This window comes from Cydia pomonella, chromosome 15, assembly GCF_033807575.1.
Source record: "Cydia pomonella isolate Wapato2018A chromosome 15, ilCydPomo1, whole genome shotgun sequence".
Classification (NCBI taxonomy): Eukaryota; Metazoa; Arthropoda; class Insecta; order Lepidoptera; family Tortricidae; genus Cydia; species Cydia pomonella.
The window spans coordinates 16,930,491-16,948,907 of record NC_084717.1 but is presented as its reverse complement, the minus strand read 5'-3'; the positions used below and the strand labels follow the sequence as shown (position 1 = coordinate 16,948,907).

Below are 18,417 nucleotides of genomic sequence, written 5' to 3'. Positions count from 1 at the left end.
CAGTTTTTCGCAAAAACAGCTGTTTAATTAATAAAGAATAATAATAACGTGTAGCATTTTTTTATACAGCTGTAGGTATTTTTGATAAAATGGCATAATCATGGGGTAGGTACTTAGTTTAGGTCCTAATAAACACACTTTCATAGGTGTTATAAAAATAGTACCACTTTTATTTTTCCTTATAATATGATTCAGCAAGCAATGTCTCACTTATTATCCACACATTTTGGTTTAACTCAAACTTTCTTCACATTTTGGTTTAACTCAAACTTTTAATGACGCCACGTCACAACTGTCATAAGTGACCATGGTGTACGAATGACGTTGCCGCTTGAATTTTTTTCAAAAAGAGCAGATTACGGACTTAATTGAAAAAATCTTTCAGGGATGTTTTATAGCACTCAAATCTACGTCTAGTTTAAGTTTGCAGTTATATCAAAAATACACACTATATACTTTCTCCTGTTCCGACGTCGGTCTATCCGCATGTAATCTCGGTTCCTAATTAAAAGGGTATCGTCCGGCTAGTGGCGCCCTCATTAGGCGGATCTTGTTTTCTAATTAATATGCCAATTAGTAAGTATATTCATATTGTTGTCCTACTTATTCCTCAATTTTTGATCTCATCATCATCATCATCATCAGCCTTTTATCGCCCACTGCTGAGCATAGGCCTCTCTTCTAGTACGCCACTTATCCCGGTCCCGAGCCAATCTCATCCAGAAGTGACCCGCAGTCTTCCGAATGTCGTCCACCCAACGAGCCAACGGACGCCAGGCACTCCTTTCGTCTGTAAGCGGCCACCATTCCGTTAGCATTTAGGCCCACCTGCCATCACTTTGCCTGGCTTTTTTTTTTTTTGCCTTTTTGATCTATGTGATGTGATGTGTTTTATATTACGATTATGTGATGTGTTTATCACCAAAAACGGAAAAATGAGGCCACAATTTGCCGTTTAGATGATAAAGCAAAAAATAGACAAAAGATCAAAAGTTGAGGAATCTGTAGGACAACAATATTCATTTGCTGATTTAAACTGAAATAAAATTTATTGTTTTATTAGGAAACGATTCCCCTAATCAGGGCGCCACTACTATCATTACAATGTACCTTTGTCCAGTATTTTTAATATCAATATATTTTTTTAAATGTTAATGAAGAGCTGAAGAATTACCGTTGCCGACAGCTGCAACATCAGAGGGGTTGCTAGTGCGTTACCGCCTTTTAAGGTGGGAGTACGCTCTTTTATTGAAAGGTTTGAAGGTCTTACTGGTCCAGAAATACTGCTGGTAACAGATTCCATAGTCTGTGCGAGGTAGGAAGTTACCAATGGCCTATATTATATTGTGATCAAAATCATTTAATGATACATACCAGTTTTGACCACAATAAAGACAATTAATATTAAATACTATAGACATAGGAAATAAGTATGTGCAGGCTATGCGATTAATTTCCGTTTAATAAAGCTTTTATTTGTAAATATATTATTATTAAAATGTGATAGACAATTCCTTTTGATTCATTGTTCTCTCCGATACTATTGACAAAATTAAAATGAAAAGCGGCCAAGTGCGAGTCGGACTCGCCCATGAAGGGTTCCGTACCATTTATGACGTATTAAAAAAACTACTTACTAGATCTGGTTCAAACCAATTTTCGTTGAAAGTTTGCATGGTAATGTATATCATATATTTTTTTTAGATTTTTCATTCCGTTATTTTAGAAGTTACAGGGGGGGGGACACACTTTTTTTCACTTTGGAAGTGTCTCTCGCGCAAACTATTCAGTTTAGAAAAAAATGATATTAGAAACCTAAATATCATTTTTGAAGACCTATCCTTAGATACCCCACACGTATGGGTTTGATGAAAAAAAATTTTTTTTTTAATTTATATGACGTATTAAAAAAAAACTGCTTACTAGATCTCGTTTGAACCAATTTTCGGTGGAAGTTTGCATGGCAATGTATATCATATATTTTTTTTAGATTTTTCATTCTGTTATTTTAGAAGTTACGGGGGGGGGACACACTTTTTACCACTTTGAAAGTGTCTCTCGCGCAAACTATTCAGTTTAGAAAAACAATGATATTAGAAACCTCAATATCATTTTTAAAGACCTATCCTCCTTAGATACCCCACACGTATGGGTTTGATGAAAAAAGATTTTTTGAGTTTCAGTTCTAAGTATGGGGAACCCCCAAAATTTATTGTTTTTTTTTTCTATTTTTGTGTAAACATCATAATGCGGTTCATAGAATACATCTACTTACCAAGTTTGAACAGTATAGCTTTTATAGTTTCGGAAAAAAGTGGCTGTGACAGAATCGGACAGACAGACGGACATGACGAATCTATAAGGGTTCCGTTTTTTGCCATTTGGCTACGGAACCCTAAAAAATGAGTTGCAGGTCTGCACTATTGCAGTTCACAACATGCCTATAATCAAATATATTATTAGAATAGGCAAAAAAGTAAATGAAACAAGTAGTGATACATTATTGTTTGGTACTATGTGTCTACAAAGTTTTCCATTTCGTAACTTTCCTTCAGCTTTTTCCTGATCAACAAAATAGTTTAGTTTAGTTAGGCCGTAAATGTGGCCAATACGGCAATCAATAACCGCTGTCGAGGGCTACTCGGCCTCTAATCGGGAAGTAATAGATCGTGTTAGATCCTACGCATACTGACGACTTAAGAAAACTTGAGTTTAAGCAGATATAACAAAACACGTGTACATTATTTTTTCCTGCTCTCAAACATATACTCAAACAAGCCATTAACTAGCAAGTTGCTTGAGCATCACTTTCTATAGGAGTTAGAAGATTTAGTAACTTTTTAGTACTTTAGAGGACAATTTCTCCCAATAGGTTGAGTTTGGGCAGCTAAAAAAAATACGTGTCCGTTATTTTAGACTACTCTATAACATATATCAAAATGAATCAAATCGGAGTCGGACAGTTGGGTACACTTACTTGTAAGTATTTTTTTTCTCAATCGCATAATTTCAGTCGCTAGTGTGCGGAGTAACCAATGCCGCACACGTACAGGAAATCGAATCGTTTCGGTTTATTTATTTTAATGTGAGGGTGACCAATAGAATACTAACGGTGGTGAAAGGGTCCTGTTTAACTTGCCTTTGTGCTGTGAATTGATTTCGACAGTTTTGTAGTAGTAAGAAAAGAAATCCCCGGTTTTTAACACTTTTTAACCCATTTCTGAAGTAAAAGCGAGTACTTCTAAAACAAAAGCGACTAGTTATTCTTTGTGTCTCATTTTTTAATTCCCCACCGTAAAAACAAATAACCTGACCAAATTACGTGGGTTGTTTGTGGCATGTTCTCAGGAATGTTAAAACGTGTTTTTATTGTTGTTGCTCTGCTTATATTCTGTCCCTCTCGGGCGCATGCATGCATCTAAGATTTTTTTAAACATGCTATAACATTGGCTTAATATCTTTAAACGACAAGTGGTTGTAAGTAGAAGCCATAGTCAATAACTAGACAAAACATTTTTTTATCTAGCAGATACGTCTGCAAGCGATACTATATTTCTAAAGCTAACATACATACATATAATCACGCCTAGTTCCCGGAGGGGTAGGCAGAGATCACGGATTTCCACTTGCTACGATCCTGACATACTTCTTTCGCTTCCTTCACTTTTATAACATTCCTCATACACGCTCGCCGGTTTAGGGTGCTCTTGACCTGGCATTTCCCCCATTTGATCAGTGAAAGTACGCCGAACTAAACTAAATATAGGGAAAATGGTTGTAAAAACGATCTATTGGAACACTGGTCCATTAGCTTTAAATCAACTAGGCTAGCTTTTCCATTTCTCATTTAATTTAAAAAGACGCTTACAACTTTAGGAAGGCCCGTCCCTTTCCACGTACTCGACCAGGTGGTCCAAATTACCTCAAGCACAGGTACTCAAAGACGCCTATAGTATACACTACACCCCACCTACTTACATACAAAAGACATAATCAGGAGGCAAAAGGAGGCAGGTGTTGCTCTGATTACGGCGTTTTTCTACGTCTACGAATCTTTTTGTTTTGCGGAGTTACAAAAACTAGGAGTGATACCTAGAAGACTGCCTACAGTTATATGCAATATAATAGCAGTCAATAAGAAAATGAAAATTAGGGGAAAACTGTAACTTTAGAACAATTATATTGAATATTTTTTTATAATTCTTCTGCACTACTTGACATTATTCCATAATTAACTGTAACTTTTACTTAAATAATATTGGAATTTAAAAAAAATGTGAAAACTGGCTCTATGGCGTGTTATGTCTAAATTTTTGTCTACTGAGAAACTTTCCAACTTTCATTAATTATTTAGGTTTAATAGTTAAAAAAGTATTATTTTAGATGTCTAGTAGGAAAAGTAATGTATATAATATTGATGTAATCAAGCTTTTCAATCTCGTATCCTACATAGGCAACTCAGCAAACTACGTTGCCTAAACACAGTACTCGACTGAAAAGCTCTGTATTACATCAAGATTGTATAAAATACTATTAATTGAAGCATTAAATAAGCAATTATTGACACAATATTAAATAAATGTACACTAACATCAAAATTTTGTTATCGTGCGTCTCGCCCGCGCCAATACTAGTACGGACAAGTAAGAGTGAAATGCACGATAACTATTCTGATGTCAGTGTGCGTTAAAATTTGCCTGATCGTCAACTCATCACCGACATCAGGATGAGATGAGATCATTAACGACATTCTCATGTCGGTTTGATGTCAGTGCACGTTCGAATTGGCCTGTGAGTTCAGACTGGTGTGAAAATAAATAATATGGACGTGCTCAATTAATACTGTAATTTTAGAGAAAACTGGATAGTACAGGGTATTACGGAATTACTTTACTGCATAGCTTGTGTTTTAGTTGACATGATATAATGTATCGTTTCCATTGTTAAGTAATTGTAATATAAAATTGTTGTATTTTATACACGGTGTAACTCGAGGGACCCGAAAGATTTTAATCACGCACTTCTGAGGCCAAAAAAAGGGAAAAATGTTCGCAAAAAAAAAAATTTTTTTTTTTAATGTATTTGTACATAAAAAGTTAATGTTACGGTAAAATTCGCACTGAAAAAGATTTTTTATGATTTTTTTTGTAAAACTGATTTTTGCAAACACTGTCACTTTTTGACATTTATATCAATAAGGATATTTAGACTACGTCCACTAAAATACACTAAGAGGATGTTTTTTTCAAATTGGTATTAAGTCTGAAACTAGGCGAAATCCAGAAAAGTTTATTTGACAATTTAGTCTCAAAATGTGATCAGGAATACGCTGTTAAAATCTTTCGGTTTCCTCATGTTACACCGTGTATAACAAACCCGGTAAATACTCGCAAATAACTAATAATAAGGAAGTGCAATAATGTAAGCGTTACGGCAGCTTTAGCAATACTTACACCACTGCAATGCTTAGCATTGTATCTTTCTTACTGTTGAAAATGCTTCTGGCTTTAGATACGTACATATTTATTAATCCGTGGCTATTAATCTTGTGCAAATACTTGAGCAAAACAACACACTACTGAAATGTGTATGCTTCATTGGGCAGGAAGACTTACCCTTAAAGATAAAGTCCGAAATGAATACATTTGAGGCACTCTCAAAGTGGCACCAATTACCGAGAAGCTCATTGAGTTCCAGACTAAGGTTCGGAGATTTGATGCGTAGACTCGAAAATCACGTAGTAAAGAAGTGCCTCTCCATGGCTGCAGCAAAGGGAGGAAGGGGCAGACCAGTAACTACCTGGCTGAGGAATGCACGGAGAGACATGAAGGAATTGGGTCTGTCCAGTGGCTACGCTTATCAGCGAACAAAGTGGCGCCTCAAGATTAGGAAAGCCGACCACGGGTAACTGGATGAGGCGAGGATAAAGAAGAAGGTGCTATTAATCTTGTGGTTTGGGTTTGCATTGCGTCGGTTTCGTTTGCAATGCATAGAGTAACACGAATGTTTGGGGAAATCCCGATAACAACCCACAAAGTTGATTGGCAGAATTAAATGAGATACTAAATTAACCAATAATTAATTTTATCTACACACATATAATTATAAACCCCTACGATGCGCAAATTACGACCATCAGCTTGAAGATAATTTGTTTTGTTACAGCAAATTTCTTATCTATGATAACGCTATTATTGCGTATTAAGTACCTAATAATGACATTCATATTACGAACGTCTCTGAAAAACAATGAAATTTGATTTGACTTCATATTTAATATCAGATAGATGACGTTTTATTGAGTGTGTAATCAAATAACCATACACAACAAGCAGCAATAACATACGGTTTCTGAACAAATCATAGAGAGCTTATAATAATAAAATAGGTGTGTGTATATTGTATACAGATAAAGCAGTTTATGTAACTACTTTGACAAAACTATTTTGGTGTTTTTATGAAATTCTCTTTCAGCTCGTTTCATAAAACCGCACTAGCATTTTAACGCTTTTTTATGCAGCAGTCAGTTACTATAATATTAATATCGTTAAGCAAAAATCAAATAAAAACCTTATACATGTCAACCATAGGTACTGTTGGACGCAAAGGCATTTTTCCAAGGATTGGGTATTACGCCAAACACACAATACGATCATAAGGAATGATTGTTTAGATATTCCTTGCCATCCAATATTTGACCTTTACGTATACAGGATGAGACCAAATGAAACAACTAACTTTAACCACATAAAGAAATAATAGATAAATTATATTCGGGCAATTCCAAAAAAATCAGAATGTCGGTTGAATCCGGAAATCACTCTTAATTCCATCCCAGTCCATTTTTGTCATTACCCAAAAAATTTATAATAACCTTTAAGCGAAAAACCACATAATACCATACAATATCAATATTCTTTATTGCTCACCAATATGAAAAGACCATAATGACATACAAATTAAACACACAACTTAGACTGTTCCAGACAACCTTAGGGTATATATGTCTAAAAAACTACAGAAACTCACTATTATAGGCGGAACAAACACGAAATCCCAATGTGTGTATGTGTGTGTGTGTGTGTGTGTGTGTGTGTGTGTGGTGTGTGGGTATGTGTTTTTCGTTAAGTTATGAACATTCCGTACGTTTCCATAACTCAGGGAATGATTTTTAGTACATACGATAAAATAGGGCTCATATTATACAGAATAGGAAACTACCATTCACCAATTTTTATCGCAATCTGTCAAAAAAAGTTGGCCGACATTATTTCCTATGTTAGCCTCCACTCTGTAGGTGTAGAATCAGTAGATCCATTCACTAAATAGCCAAATAACATATTGCGCGTGGTTTCCCCCCAATGTTGCGGATCTGCCAGCCTCGGAAATGTTTTTCACGTGTATTGAACGCTCAGTCTCATAGTTCCCTTATTTATTTTACCGTTGCTCTGGGCTGCGATTCAACTTTTTCTTCATAGTTATTTTCTTTATTTCGTATTTTTTCGTCAGATTTGGACAAAATTTTGCTGGTTTGATTTAATTAGATTTTTTTGGTATTTCATAGTTAGTATTTTCCTCGCGTTGGTGTGGTGAAAAATTTTGTGATTCACTCGGAGTTGCCTCCGTTTGTTTAACCTTCGTGAATTGAAACCCTCGCAAGCTCGCAACGCTTACGATTCCAGTTATCGAACTACTCGCTACGCTCTTGGTTCAAGTTTCTCTTACTAAGGTATCAATATTATCACGAGCGGTTAAACACAACTTTGCGCCCTTATAAATCAAATAATTATTTATACGTTTTCGACGTGTTTAATTATTATTAAAGATACTTACATTACCACGTAAGGTTTATCTATAAGTGCTGATATGTATAAAAATAAACTTAATGCAATTGGTTAAAGCATTTAACAAGATAAAACTATATTTATTTTCTCCATCCATGGATTTACCGTAACATTTAACTTAAACAGCTGACTTTTGTTTTTGTTAAAATATTAATATAAGCATTTGTGGTTATTTACAGCATTTTATTAGGGTTCCGTAGTCAACTAGGAACCCTTATAGTTTCGCCATGTCCGTCTGTCTGTTTGTCTGTCTGTCCGAGGCTTTGCTCCGTGGTCGTTAGTGCTAGAAAGCTGAAATTTGGCATGGATATATAAATCAATAAAGCCGACAAAGTCGTACAATAAAATCTAAAAATGTAATTTTTTTTAGGGTACCTCCCCTACACCTAAAGTGTGGGTGAAAATTTTTTTTCGCTTCAACCCTAGAGTGCGAAGCATCGTTGGAAAGGTCTTTCAAAACTAATAGGGGTTTTCAACAAACATTTTTTGATAAAGTGAATATATTCGGAGATAATCGCTCCGAAAGAAAAAAAAAATGTGTCCCCCCCTCTAACTTTTGAACCATAGGTCCAAAAAATATGAAAAAAATCGTGGAAGTAGAGCTTAAGAAAGACATTAAATGAAAACTATAGCGGACATGATCAGTTTAGCTGTTTTTGAGTTATCGCAAAAAGTTTCCCCTTCATAGTAAAAAGACTTACTTTAATTAGGTACTGATTATGCAAATTTGCTTATTTGTTTAATTCGGGTGAAAGGTACCGTTTCATCCCTTGGTTAACAATTTACTATACTTTAAGCTCCAGTTTAGCTTATTGTGACGGAAGAGTAACTACGGAACCCTACACTGAGCGTGGCCCGACATGCTCTTGGCCGGTTTTATTTTATTTATACTGCTTTTATAACATTTACAGCATTTTGTGGTTAAGCGCTGATGACCTAGGGGTAAGAGCATGCAACTTTCAGTCCGGAGGTTCAAATTCAAACGCCGGCTCGTACCAATGAGTTTTTTGAACTTTTATACGAAATATCATTTGATATTTTTGAGCATGGATATTTGTTCCTGAGTCATGGGTGTTTTCTATGTATTTAAGTATTTATAAATATTTATATATTATATCTATCGTTGTCTAAGTACCCTCAACACAAGCCTTATTGAGCTTACTGTGGGACTTAGTCAAATTGTGTAATAATGTCCTATAATATTTATTTAATATTTATTTATATTTACCAGTCACTTTTCGGTGAAGGAAGACATCGTGAGGAAACCGGACTAATCCCAATAAGGCCTAGTTTACTCTCTGAGTTGGAAGGTCAGATGGCAGTCGCTTTCGTAAAAATTAGTGCCTACGCCAATTCTAAGGATTAGTTGCCAAGCGGACCTCAGGCTCCCATGAATCGTGGTAAAAATGCCGGGACAATGCGAGGAAGTTGTCGATTACATCTCATTATATACGATGGCAAAATATCTTACATAAAACATATTAGCTTTAAAAAATCGGTTTTCGACTATTCAATTTTTGTGCGTTTTATGCTTTGAAAAGGAAAAATAAGATCGAGAATGGAAAAAAGTTTAGGGATTATAAGCTAACTTGTAAAGCATGTAATTTATTTATTTATTTATTTAATCTTTATTGCACAATACATGAAGGTACAAATGGCGGACTTAATGCCTTAATGCATTCTCTACCAGTCAACCAATGGGTTAAACCAGAAAAATTAAGTAGGTGCAGTGTCTTTTAAAGTAAATGAATTTGTAACCGAGACTATGCATGTGCGAGACAATATGAATAGAAGGGGTCCTGGTCCTGACCGTGTCTCCACATTAAAACAACTCACTTTAATTCTTCATCATTTTATTTTAACTCCACCAAAACTACAACATTTTTATTTCAATTTTATTTCTTTTTATTACAACTTAAATTCTTTTCTTGTTCGTCTTCTTTTGTTTCCATAGACTTACAGATAATAGAGTAAAAAAAAACTTAAAGAGTTTCAATATAACATTGTGTTCGGTTATGAACATGTTGGGGGCTAAGCCAAAAAACAACAGTTACAATGTTAATAAAAATGAACAAAAGTTATACGTTAACTAACTCCTGCATTAATGTCAAATAATAATCGTTTATTTGATGAACGAGACAGTTTATCTAGCTAACTATCATCAATTGGTAAGGGACACACCTTGGTAACACTCGTTTTAACAATGGAACCCTTTGCGTTTTTTACATGCAAAGCTCGAACCCTACCATCTTTACCAGGTTGAACATCAACAATTCGACCTACTGGCCAACACAATGGAGAGGTATTATCTTCCCTCAACAAAACTAAAGTACCTATTTCTAAGTTAGGAGACTCATTTCTCCACTTTGGCCTACTCTGCAGCATAACCAAATATTGCTTATGCCATTGCCGCCAAAAATGTTGTTGCAATTGAACACATTGTTTCCAAAAACTTAATCTACCTATATTTACATCTGTAATATCCGTTTCTGGATAAGACGTCAGTGAGCTACCAGTGAAAAAATGTCCAGGAGTTAGATAGGTCATATCACTAGGATCCCTAGACATTGGATATGAAAATAAACTTATACGTATATTGATAAACTTACATATATACTTAATACAAATAAACATACATATATTAATACATACATAATTATACCAAGTGTGAATCATTAAGTTGATGAAGAAGAAAGTTTGTCAAGGAAATACTTGCGCAACATGCGCTTGAATGTGAATTTGGTCTGCGCTTGTCTGATAGAGAATGGGAGAACGTTCCAGTCTGATTGCCTGGACAGAGAAAGAATAAAGTGTGTGTGTAATAAAGAGTATATAGGGCAAACGGATCATAGCATAGCATAGCATATTGCGTCATACAACCATCCGGAAAAATATAATATTGCAAAGCACTTAATAGATAGTGGCCACGTTTCATCTGAGAATTTGAAAATTTCTATATTCTGTGATAAAAACATTACAAGCCTATGTCACAATCCGTCACCAAAACAAGTTGAACACAGCCCATGCCATGTTATTCTCATCTAAAGCCTTCGGGTAATACACGGCCTGCGTGAGTCATCTCTTTAAATTGTGTTTAGGCAGTAACATTTTTTTAGGCCAAGCCTGCTGGGCCTGAAAATCGGTACTAAATATTTTAGTCATGTGTACATGCCATGATTTTTTTGGTTCAGAGGATCTTCGGCCTCTTAGTCTAGTCGGTGTTCATACCTACGAATCTGGAGCCGTTTCTTGTGTTTATCAGGAATATGTATTTGAGGAGCATAGGCCAAAGGTTATAGCGCCATAGCTCGAAACCTATGATCTATTAGCGCGCCACTTTTTGATATTTAACAAATTTAACACATATTAGTGAAAGAATAAGGATCAAACGCAAATGGCGTTCTAAAAGTTTTAATCATGTGACGAAAGATAGCAAGTAAATCTGCGCCTACAAAGTTTTCTTTGACAATCCACCTCTAGTTAAAATTCTCTTTGACAAAGTACAAGCTTTGCATGATTTTTCACACTTTTATTTACATAATAGCTGTCCTGCCTCAATGCCTTAGATACCAAACGCCAACAACGTAAAGAGAGACCGAAGCCCTCTTACACGTATACATACAACGCGTCTGGCCAACTCTATTGTAACACCTGCAAAAGAGTCTTTAAGACCAAGTTCGGCCTGGCCAGCCACATTAGGGCCCATAATCGGCGTAATCCTTAATTGCTGAGGTCGCCGTCATCGAAATCGATGAGGAGGACTATATATATATATATATATAGCTGTGCTGTGCTTAGTATGTTGCTAGGTATAGATGAGGTAGGTAGGTGAGATTGTCTCCATATAAAAATAACCGGCCAAGAGCATGTCGGGCCACGCTCAGTGTAGGGTTCCGTAGTTACTTTTCCGTCACAATAAGCTAAACTGGAGCTTAAAGTATAGTAAATTGTTAACCAAGGGATGAAACGGTACCTTTCACCCGAGTTAAACAAATAGGCAAATTTGCATAATCAGTACCTAATTAAAGTCTTTTTACTATGAAGGGAAACTTTTTGCGATAACCCAAAAACAGCTAAACTGATCATGTCCGCTATAGTTTTCATTTAATGTCTTTCTTAAGCTCTACTTCCACGATTTTTTTCATATTTTTTGGACCTATCGTTCAAAAGTTAGAGGGGGGGGACACATTTTTTTTTTCTTTCGGAGCGATTATCTCCGAATATATTCACTTTATCAAAAAATGTTTCTTGAAAACCCCTATTAGTTTTGAAAGACCTTTCCAACGATATCCCACACTCTAGGGTTGAAGCGAAAAAAAAATTTCACCCCCACTTTACGTGTAGGGGAGGTACCCTAAAAAAAATTAAATTCTTAGATTTTATTGTACGACTTTGTTGGATTTATTGATTTATATATCCATGCCAAATTTCAGCTTTCTAGCACTAACGACCACGGAGCAAAGCCTCGGACAGACAGACAGACAGACAGACAGACAGACGGACATGGCGAAACTATAAGGGTTCCTAGTTGACTACGGAACCCTAAAAAGACTTTGCAGTAGGACAATAGCTTACAGTTCAGAATCTAGCACATTGTTCGGTAATACCTTGAAGTAAATATAGTTATATATACATAGTTAATTGTTATACCACATAAAGTAGACGCATAATAATCATTATGCTTCCTCTCAAAAAGGAATAAAGTCATAAAGCTAGTCTTCAGTAGTGTCATTCACAGAGTTCTTCTATTTTTTTAGGATTCTGTACCCAAAGGGTAAAATTGGACCCTATTAATACTAAGACTCCGCTGTCCGTCCGTCTGACTGTCGGTCACCAGGCTGTATCTCATGCAACGTGATAGTCAGATGAAATTTTCACAGATGATGCCGCTATAACAACAAATACTAAAAAGTACGGAACCCTCGTTGGGGGAGTCCGACTCGCACTTGTCCGGGTTTTTTAACTAAAATGTATGATAGTTGATAAATTCAGACATACTTACAAAGTTGTGTCGAGATTTTGTCATTTTTCCAGTTACGACGCCATGGATCATTTGAGATTATTATTGGCAGTAAATTTTATAGCAAATGCAATGCCATAGAACGATAATGTTTCCTGGGTCAAGAGGTCAAGCATCAGGGGTAACGACTATGTCTCTTAGACTCCGCATTATTTATTTTGTCATGATTGCACCGGAAATAAAGTACAAAAATATACCGTCTAGAATACTACGACTACGTTTGCTAAACTTTTAATTTCGCTTGATTGATATTAAAGGGCATCTATCTTCTGGCCCATTTTTGCGACGATCTATCCCCCACGGTGGGCACCTATCCTATTTTAAAAGGTAAAAAAAAAGTACAATTTATACAAAATCTATACGACTTATAACGAAACAAGTACATTAAAGTAACAGATTAAGAACCATAGTTATCATACGTATAGGACACATTGCTATAAAATGATGAATTATTGAGTTATAAGGCTATTTCAAATAGTGGAGCCACTATCCTGGAATTACCCTACGTCAAAAGATAGGATATGGATCGGATATGTCAGTAACAAAAGTGACGTTTTTGTTTGAAGAAACGTCTCTTTTGCAATAACATATCCGATCGATATCGTATCTAGACCTAATATTTGACGTACCTATCTTAAAGATCGAATTGGGCCGTTAGGTGCGGGAAAAGACAAGACAAGTATAAAACAATAAAAATTTTAAACAACAAGCGAACACTTAAAATTTAGATATAATAAAAATGTTGTTGTTGTTGTTGTTGTTGGTCCTAGGGCACCACGGAGGTGCGTAGGGCCTCCACAAGATCCTTCCACGCCTTTCTGTTTTGAGCAACCGTCTTGGCATCATTCCAGCCCAGTCCTACGGCTCGCAGCTCGATAAACAAATATACATATATCTATCTACAAATGTGATCATACTTGTGTATCTTGGACTTTTCACCGGCTTCGTATGCTGCCATCCATACGGGAATTATATGGGAACATGTAGGCAAATAAAGATATTCTACTGGAACTAAACCACATGCTCACTAAAATACTACTGAAAACACCAAGAAGTCAACTCCGTAAAATAGTAGGATTAATAACAGGACATAACACACTAAACAAACACCTACATAGTATGGGTAAAACATACAGCCGCATGTGGAGAGTGTGCATGGAAGAAGAGAAACCAACAAAACGTATTCTCCTAGAATGTAAACGGGTAGTATACAGGAGCAAATACCTAGGGGATCCGTGCACACTGAAGGAGTCAGTTAGAAACCTGAAGATTTTGCTAGGTTTCGTGGAAGAGCTGGGTTTTTGGAAACAACAACTTGCACATCTGTATTGGCAAATGCTCTGTGGTTACGGGTCACAGATATGTGTCACTTATGCTTGCCTTAAGTGCTCTTTTAAGCTTTTAACTCTGTGGGTGTAGTTAGTTTTTAGGACTTCTTACATAAAGCTAATCATTGGAACCATATTCTCAATTATAGGTATTATACACCGTGTTTTTATTGAATTACGTTAATTAACGGCCAAGTTCGTTTAAGGAAACGAAATGGCATAGTTATTTTTTTTTTATATAAATAGTAATTAAATGTTGCATATCGCGTTGCTGTAACACGAGCATTACATTTAACTCAACCAATCAATGGAAAACTGTGATATCAATGTGATTTCGAACATCGATCGTCCGACAAAGTGAGTACTTACGTTAAGTAGCAAATGTATAAACTCGTACTAAACACTAATCATTATGTAAACAGGCCGTAAGGCTTATCAAAAAAAAAACAAATTATTGAAGTTGAGATGATATGAAAGATCTCCGTAATTAAGTTAGAATATCGGTGTCTATGTGAAGGTTACTTAACTTAAACTCAGGAATGCACCCTTGAAATTAACGAAAAAAAACAGGGTGTATATAATAATGATTAAAACAATGCAACCTAATATTTATGTTATTATACACCGTGGGCTGGTAAATCCCGACAGATTAACCACGCATTCCTGAGGTCATGAGGAGAAATAAATTTTATATAAACTTTGGGAAATATCGGAAAAAAAAAATTTTATCAGACAAAAAAAAAATTTTTTTTTTGCTTTTTCTTCATACGTCACGTTATTTCTTCTTACATCTTGGCGAAAAAAAAACTAATTATTACAATGAATAAGTAACTAAAGTTTTTTTTTTATTTACACTAAAAATTGCGAGTTTCTTATAAACCTTTTATGTCTGCCAACAGGTATATCTAAACCAAGTCACATAGTGGCAGCGTCGCAGCCAAAAATGCGTTTTTCACTAAGTTATTACAGAAACAATTTTTTACAAAAATTGTCATTATCTCTAAAACAAGACCGATTTCATGAAACTTTGTATCACATTTTAGTCTCTAAATGCGGTCAAGAATACACTTTTAAAAAATGCAATACATAATCTGCTGAATAGGATCTGATAGCTGGAAGTATCAGTATCAGTAATGTTCCTTTGTTAGTACACTCGAGGAATTAGATCTATGAGCCATTTCGTACTTGCCTTCTAAATGAGAATAATATAAGCGGGCTAAGCACGGTCACATTTTTATCACTTTTAACTATGCCTGACACGTTCTAACCAGTATGTAAGTGAAAAAGTGACAGGCATAGTGATAGGTGATAAAAATGCAACCATGTTGCCACCGCAGTTTTCATATTGGTTGTCACCGTGACCAATACGAAGTGGCATGAAATCAAATTACGTGAAAAATTATTTATTGTTCGGTAAAATGCTCATAAATACTTTAAAAATTAAATTACAAACTGAATACAACTATAATAACTCAGTAGCAGAAAGACACTGTATTTTCCAACAAATGAATTAAACCATTACACTTCCCATAACATTCACTAATGAATATTAATCCAGTTGATGGCGATTATGAATGTAATTACCGAGCGATGCATAATAAATAACTGGAATAAATGGATTTTAACGGGGATTCGTTTATTAATCGTTGTTTGAAATGTGACTTTAGCACTTTGGAATAAGATATAAAGTTAAATTAAAATGTGATTTTACAAATCATTGTTCCGATACTGATACTATTCCTTATTATACATATCTCTTTATTCATCTTTCATCTTAGTACGAGGTTTTTTACACTATACATATAAAAGTAAAATATAAAAACACAAAAAAAAACAAATTGTAAAAAAAAAACCTAACCTAGCCGGACAATATGCTGTTCATTTTTAGGGTTCCGTAGCCAAATGGCATAAAACGGAACCCTTATAGTTTCGCCATGTCCGTCTGTCTGTCTGTCTGTCTGTCTGTCTGTCTGTCTGTCTGTCCGAGGTTTTGCTCCGTGGTCGTTAGTGCTAGAAAGCTGAAATTTGGCATGGATATATAAATCAATAAAGCCGACAAAGTCGTAAAATAAAATCTAAAAATTTAATTTTTTTTAGGGTACCTCCCCTACACGTAAAGTGGGGGTGAATTTTTTTTTTCGCTTCAACCCTAGAGTGTGGGGTATCGTTGGAAAGGTCTTTCAAAACTAATAGGGGTTTTCAAGAAACATTTTTTGATAAAGTGAATATATTCGGAGATAATCGCTCCGAAAGAGAAAAAAAATGTGTCCCCCCCCTCTAACTTTTGAACCATAGGTCCAAAAAATATGAAAAAAATCGTGGAAGTAGAGCTTAAGAAAGACATTAAATGAAAACTATAGCGGACATGATCAGTTTAGCTGTTTTTGAGTTATCGCAAAATGTTTTACCTTCATAGTAAAAAGACTTACTTTAATTAGGTACTGATTATGCAAATTTGCCTATTTGTTTAACTCGGGTGAAAAGTACCATTTACTACACTTTAAGCTCCAGTTTAGCTTATTGTGACGGAAGAGTAACTACGGAACCCTACACTGAGCGTGGCCCGACATGCTCTTGGCCGGTTTTTGAAAATGTAATTGTTTAAAGCCACTCTTTGTCGTCAATAGTTAGCTTGGCTTCCAGTTCTTTAATAATAGCACGGGTTTTTTTTATGATAGAGGAGGCAAACGAGCAAACGGATCACCTGATGGTAAGCGATTACCGCCGCCCATGGACACCTACAACACCAGAGGGGTTGTAAGTGCATTGCCGGCCTTTAAGATGGGAGTACGCTCTTAAATTATTAAAGCTCTACGGCAGAGCTCGCCAATTTGTTTCTTCAAGGGTCCGGTTTTTAAAATAAAATTACCGTTTCTATTGAGTTTACTAAATGACTAAAAAAATAATATAGCTCGGCGGTCCAGATGGGGACCGCGGTCCGCAATTTGGTGACCCCTGCTCTACGACATACAGGTTGATTTTGTTATGTCTGACCACACTCTGAGGAGAGGAACAACTTTTACTATGTGACCAACCCCGAAATTGCAAAAAAAAAACCATAGAAAACATTGACATGTGATTCACCGAAAAGGCAGATTTTTCGATTTTAGGGTTTAGCTCCACAGTAAAATTTGTTAAGTATGACCCACATACATATTGATCCCTCAGAATATGGTCAAACGTAACAAAATCACCCTTTTCCCACCGGCGACATTTAAAGTAAAAGATAAGATAAAACATAAGATAAAGTACCGGAAGCACCCCATTATAGCCTTCTCTTGGCTGAGAAGAACTAATAGAGTTGATTTACGAGGATTTTCGCGACACACTAAAGTGTTATCAGATAAAATTATATATAGCAAAGGAGTTAGTATTAAAAGAGCGTACTCCCATCTTAAATTCCGGCAACGCACTAACAACCCCTCTGGTGTTGCGGGTGTCCATGGGCGGCGGTAATCGCTTACTATTAGGTGATACGTCTGCTCGTTTGCCTCGTAAAACAGGGGCACAGATAATATATATATATATCGTACGTAATAAATAATAATATCTAAGGAATTTTAATGACTTAGTTATTCTTCAATTTTGTGTATTAATAGGTCGTCACTCTATTTCAGTCATTATTAATATCCTTTTGTGTCAATTTAATATTCTATTGTAAGGTATTCAGCGCACTTAATGTGAAAACATTGTAGTTTTCATACAATACGAATCAAAATTGTACTCCTCAAATATCATGAACTACTTTCATTAAAGTGTTGTCATAGCTACTAATGTCTATTGTCTAATGCTGTTGATGTACGACAATATATATGTAGGTAAAATATGGCCAATACAATAGCAAATGGCAACAAAGGAAAATATAGAAACAACATATTTCCCCGTCAGAAATCACAACCAGAGTCCAATTCAGACTTCCCAACTTGTTACGGTTTCGATCTTGTTATGATAAGACGTGAAGATCGCTCACGCTGACAGAGCAAACGATATGAAGTGATAGTTGTGCGTGAGACGGAAAAAAGAATAATAAACAAAATATGTGATTTTCCCAGATACCGCTGGAGCGACGAAGTCCTAAAAGACCTGTTCGCCCTCGGAATACCCAACTGGCGTGAAGTGGCGCAGGATAGGGCAGAGTGGCGCTCTCTTGTGTCAGAGGCCAAGATCCTGTTTGGGTCACTGACCCAGTGAAGAGAAACAAAATATTTGAGGACAATCTTAAACA

General features: G+C 35.7%; 1 long non-coding RNA gene across 1 annotated transcript in view; it reads left to right on the top strand.

Moving 5' to 3' along the window:
• Positions 1 to 18,417, top strand: part of LOC133526022 (uncharacterized) — a 577,119-nt gene that overhangs the window by 283,364 nt on the left and 275,338 nt on the right. The window lies entirely within an intron of this gene.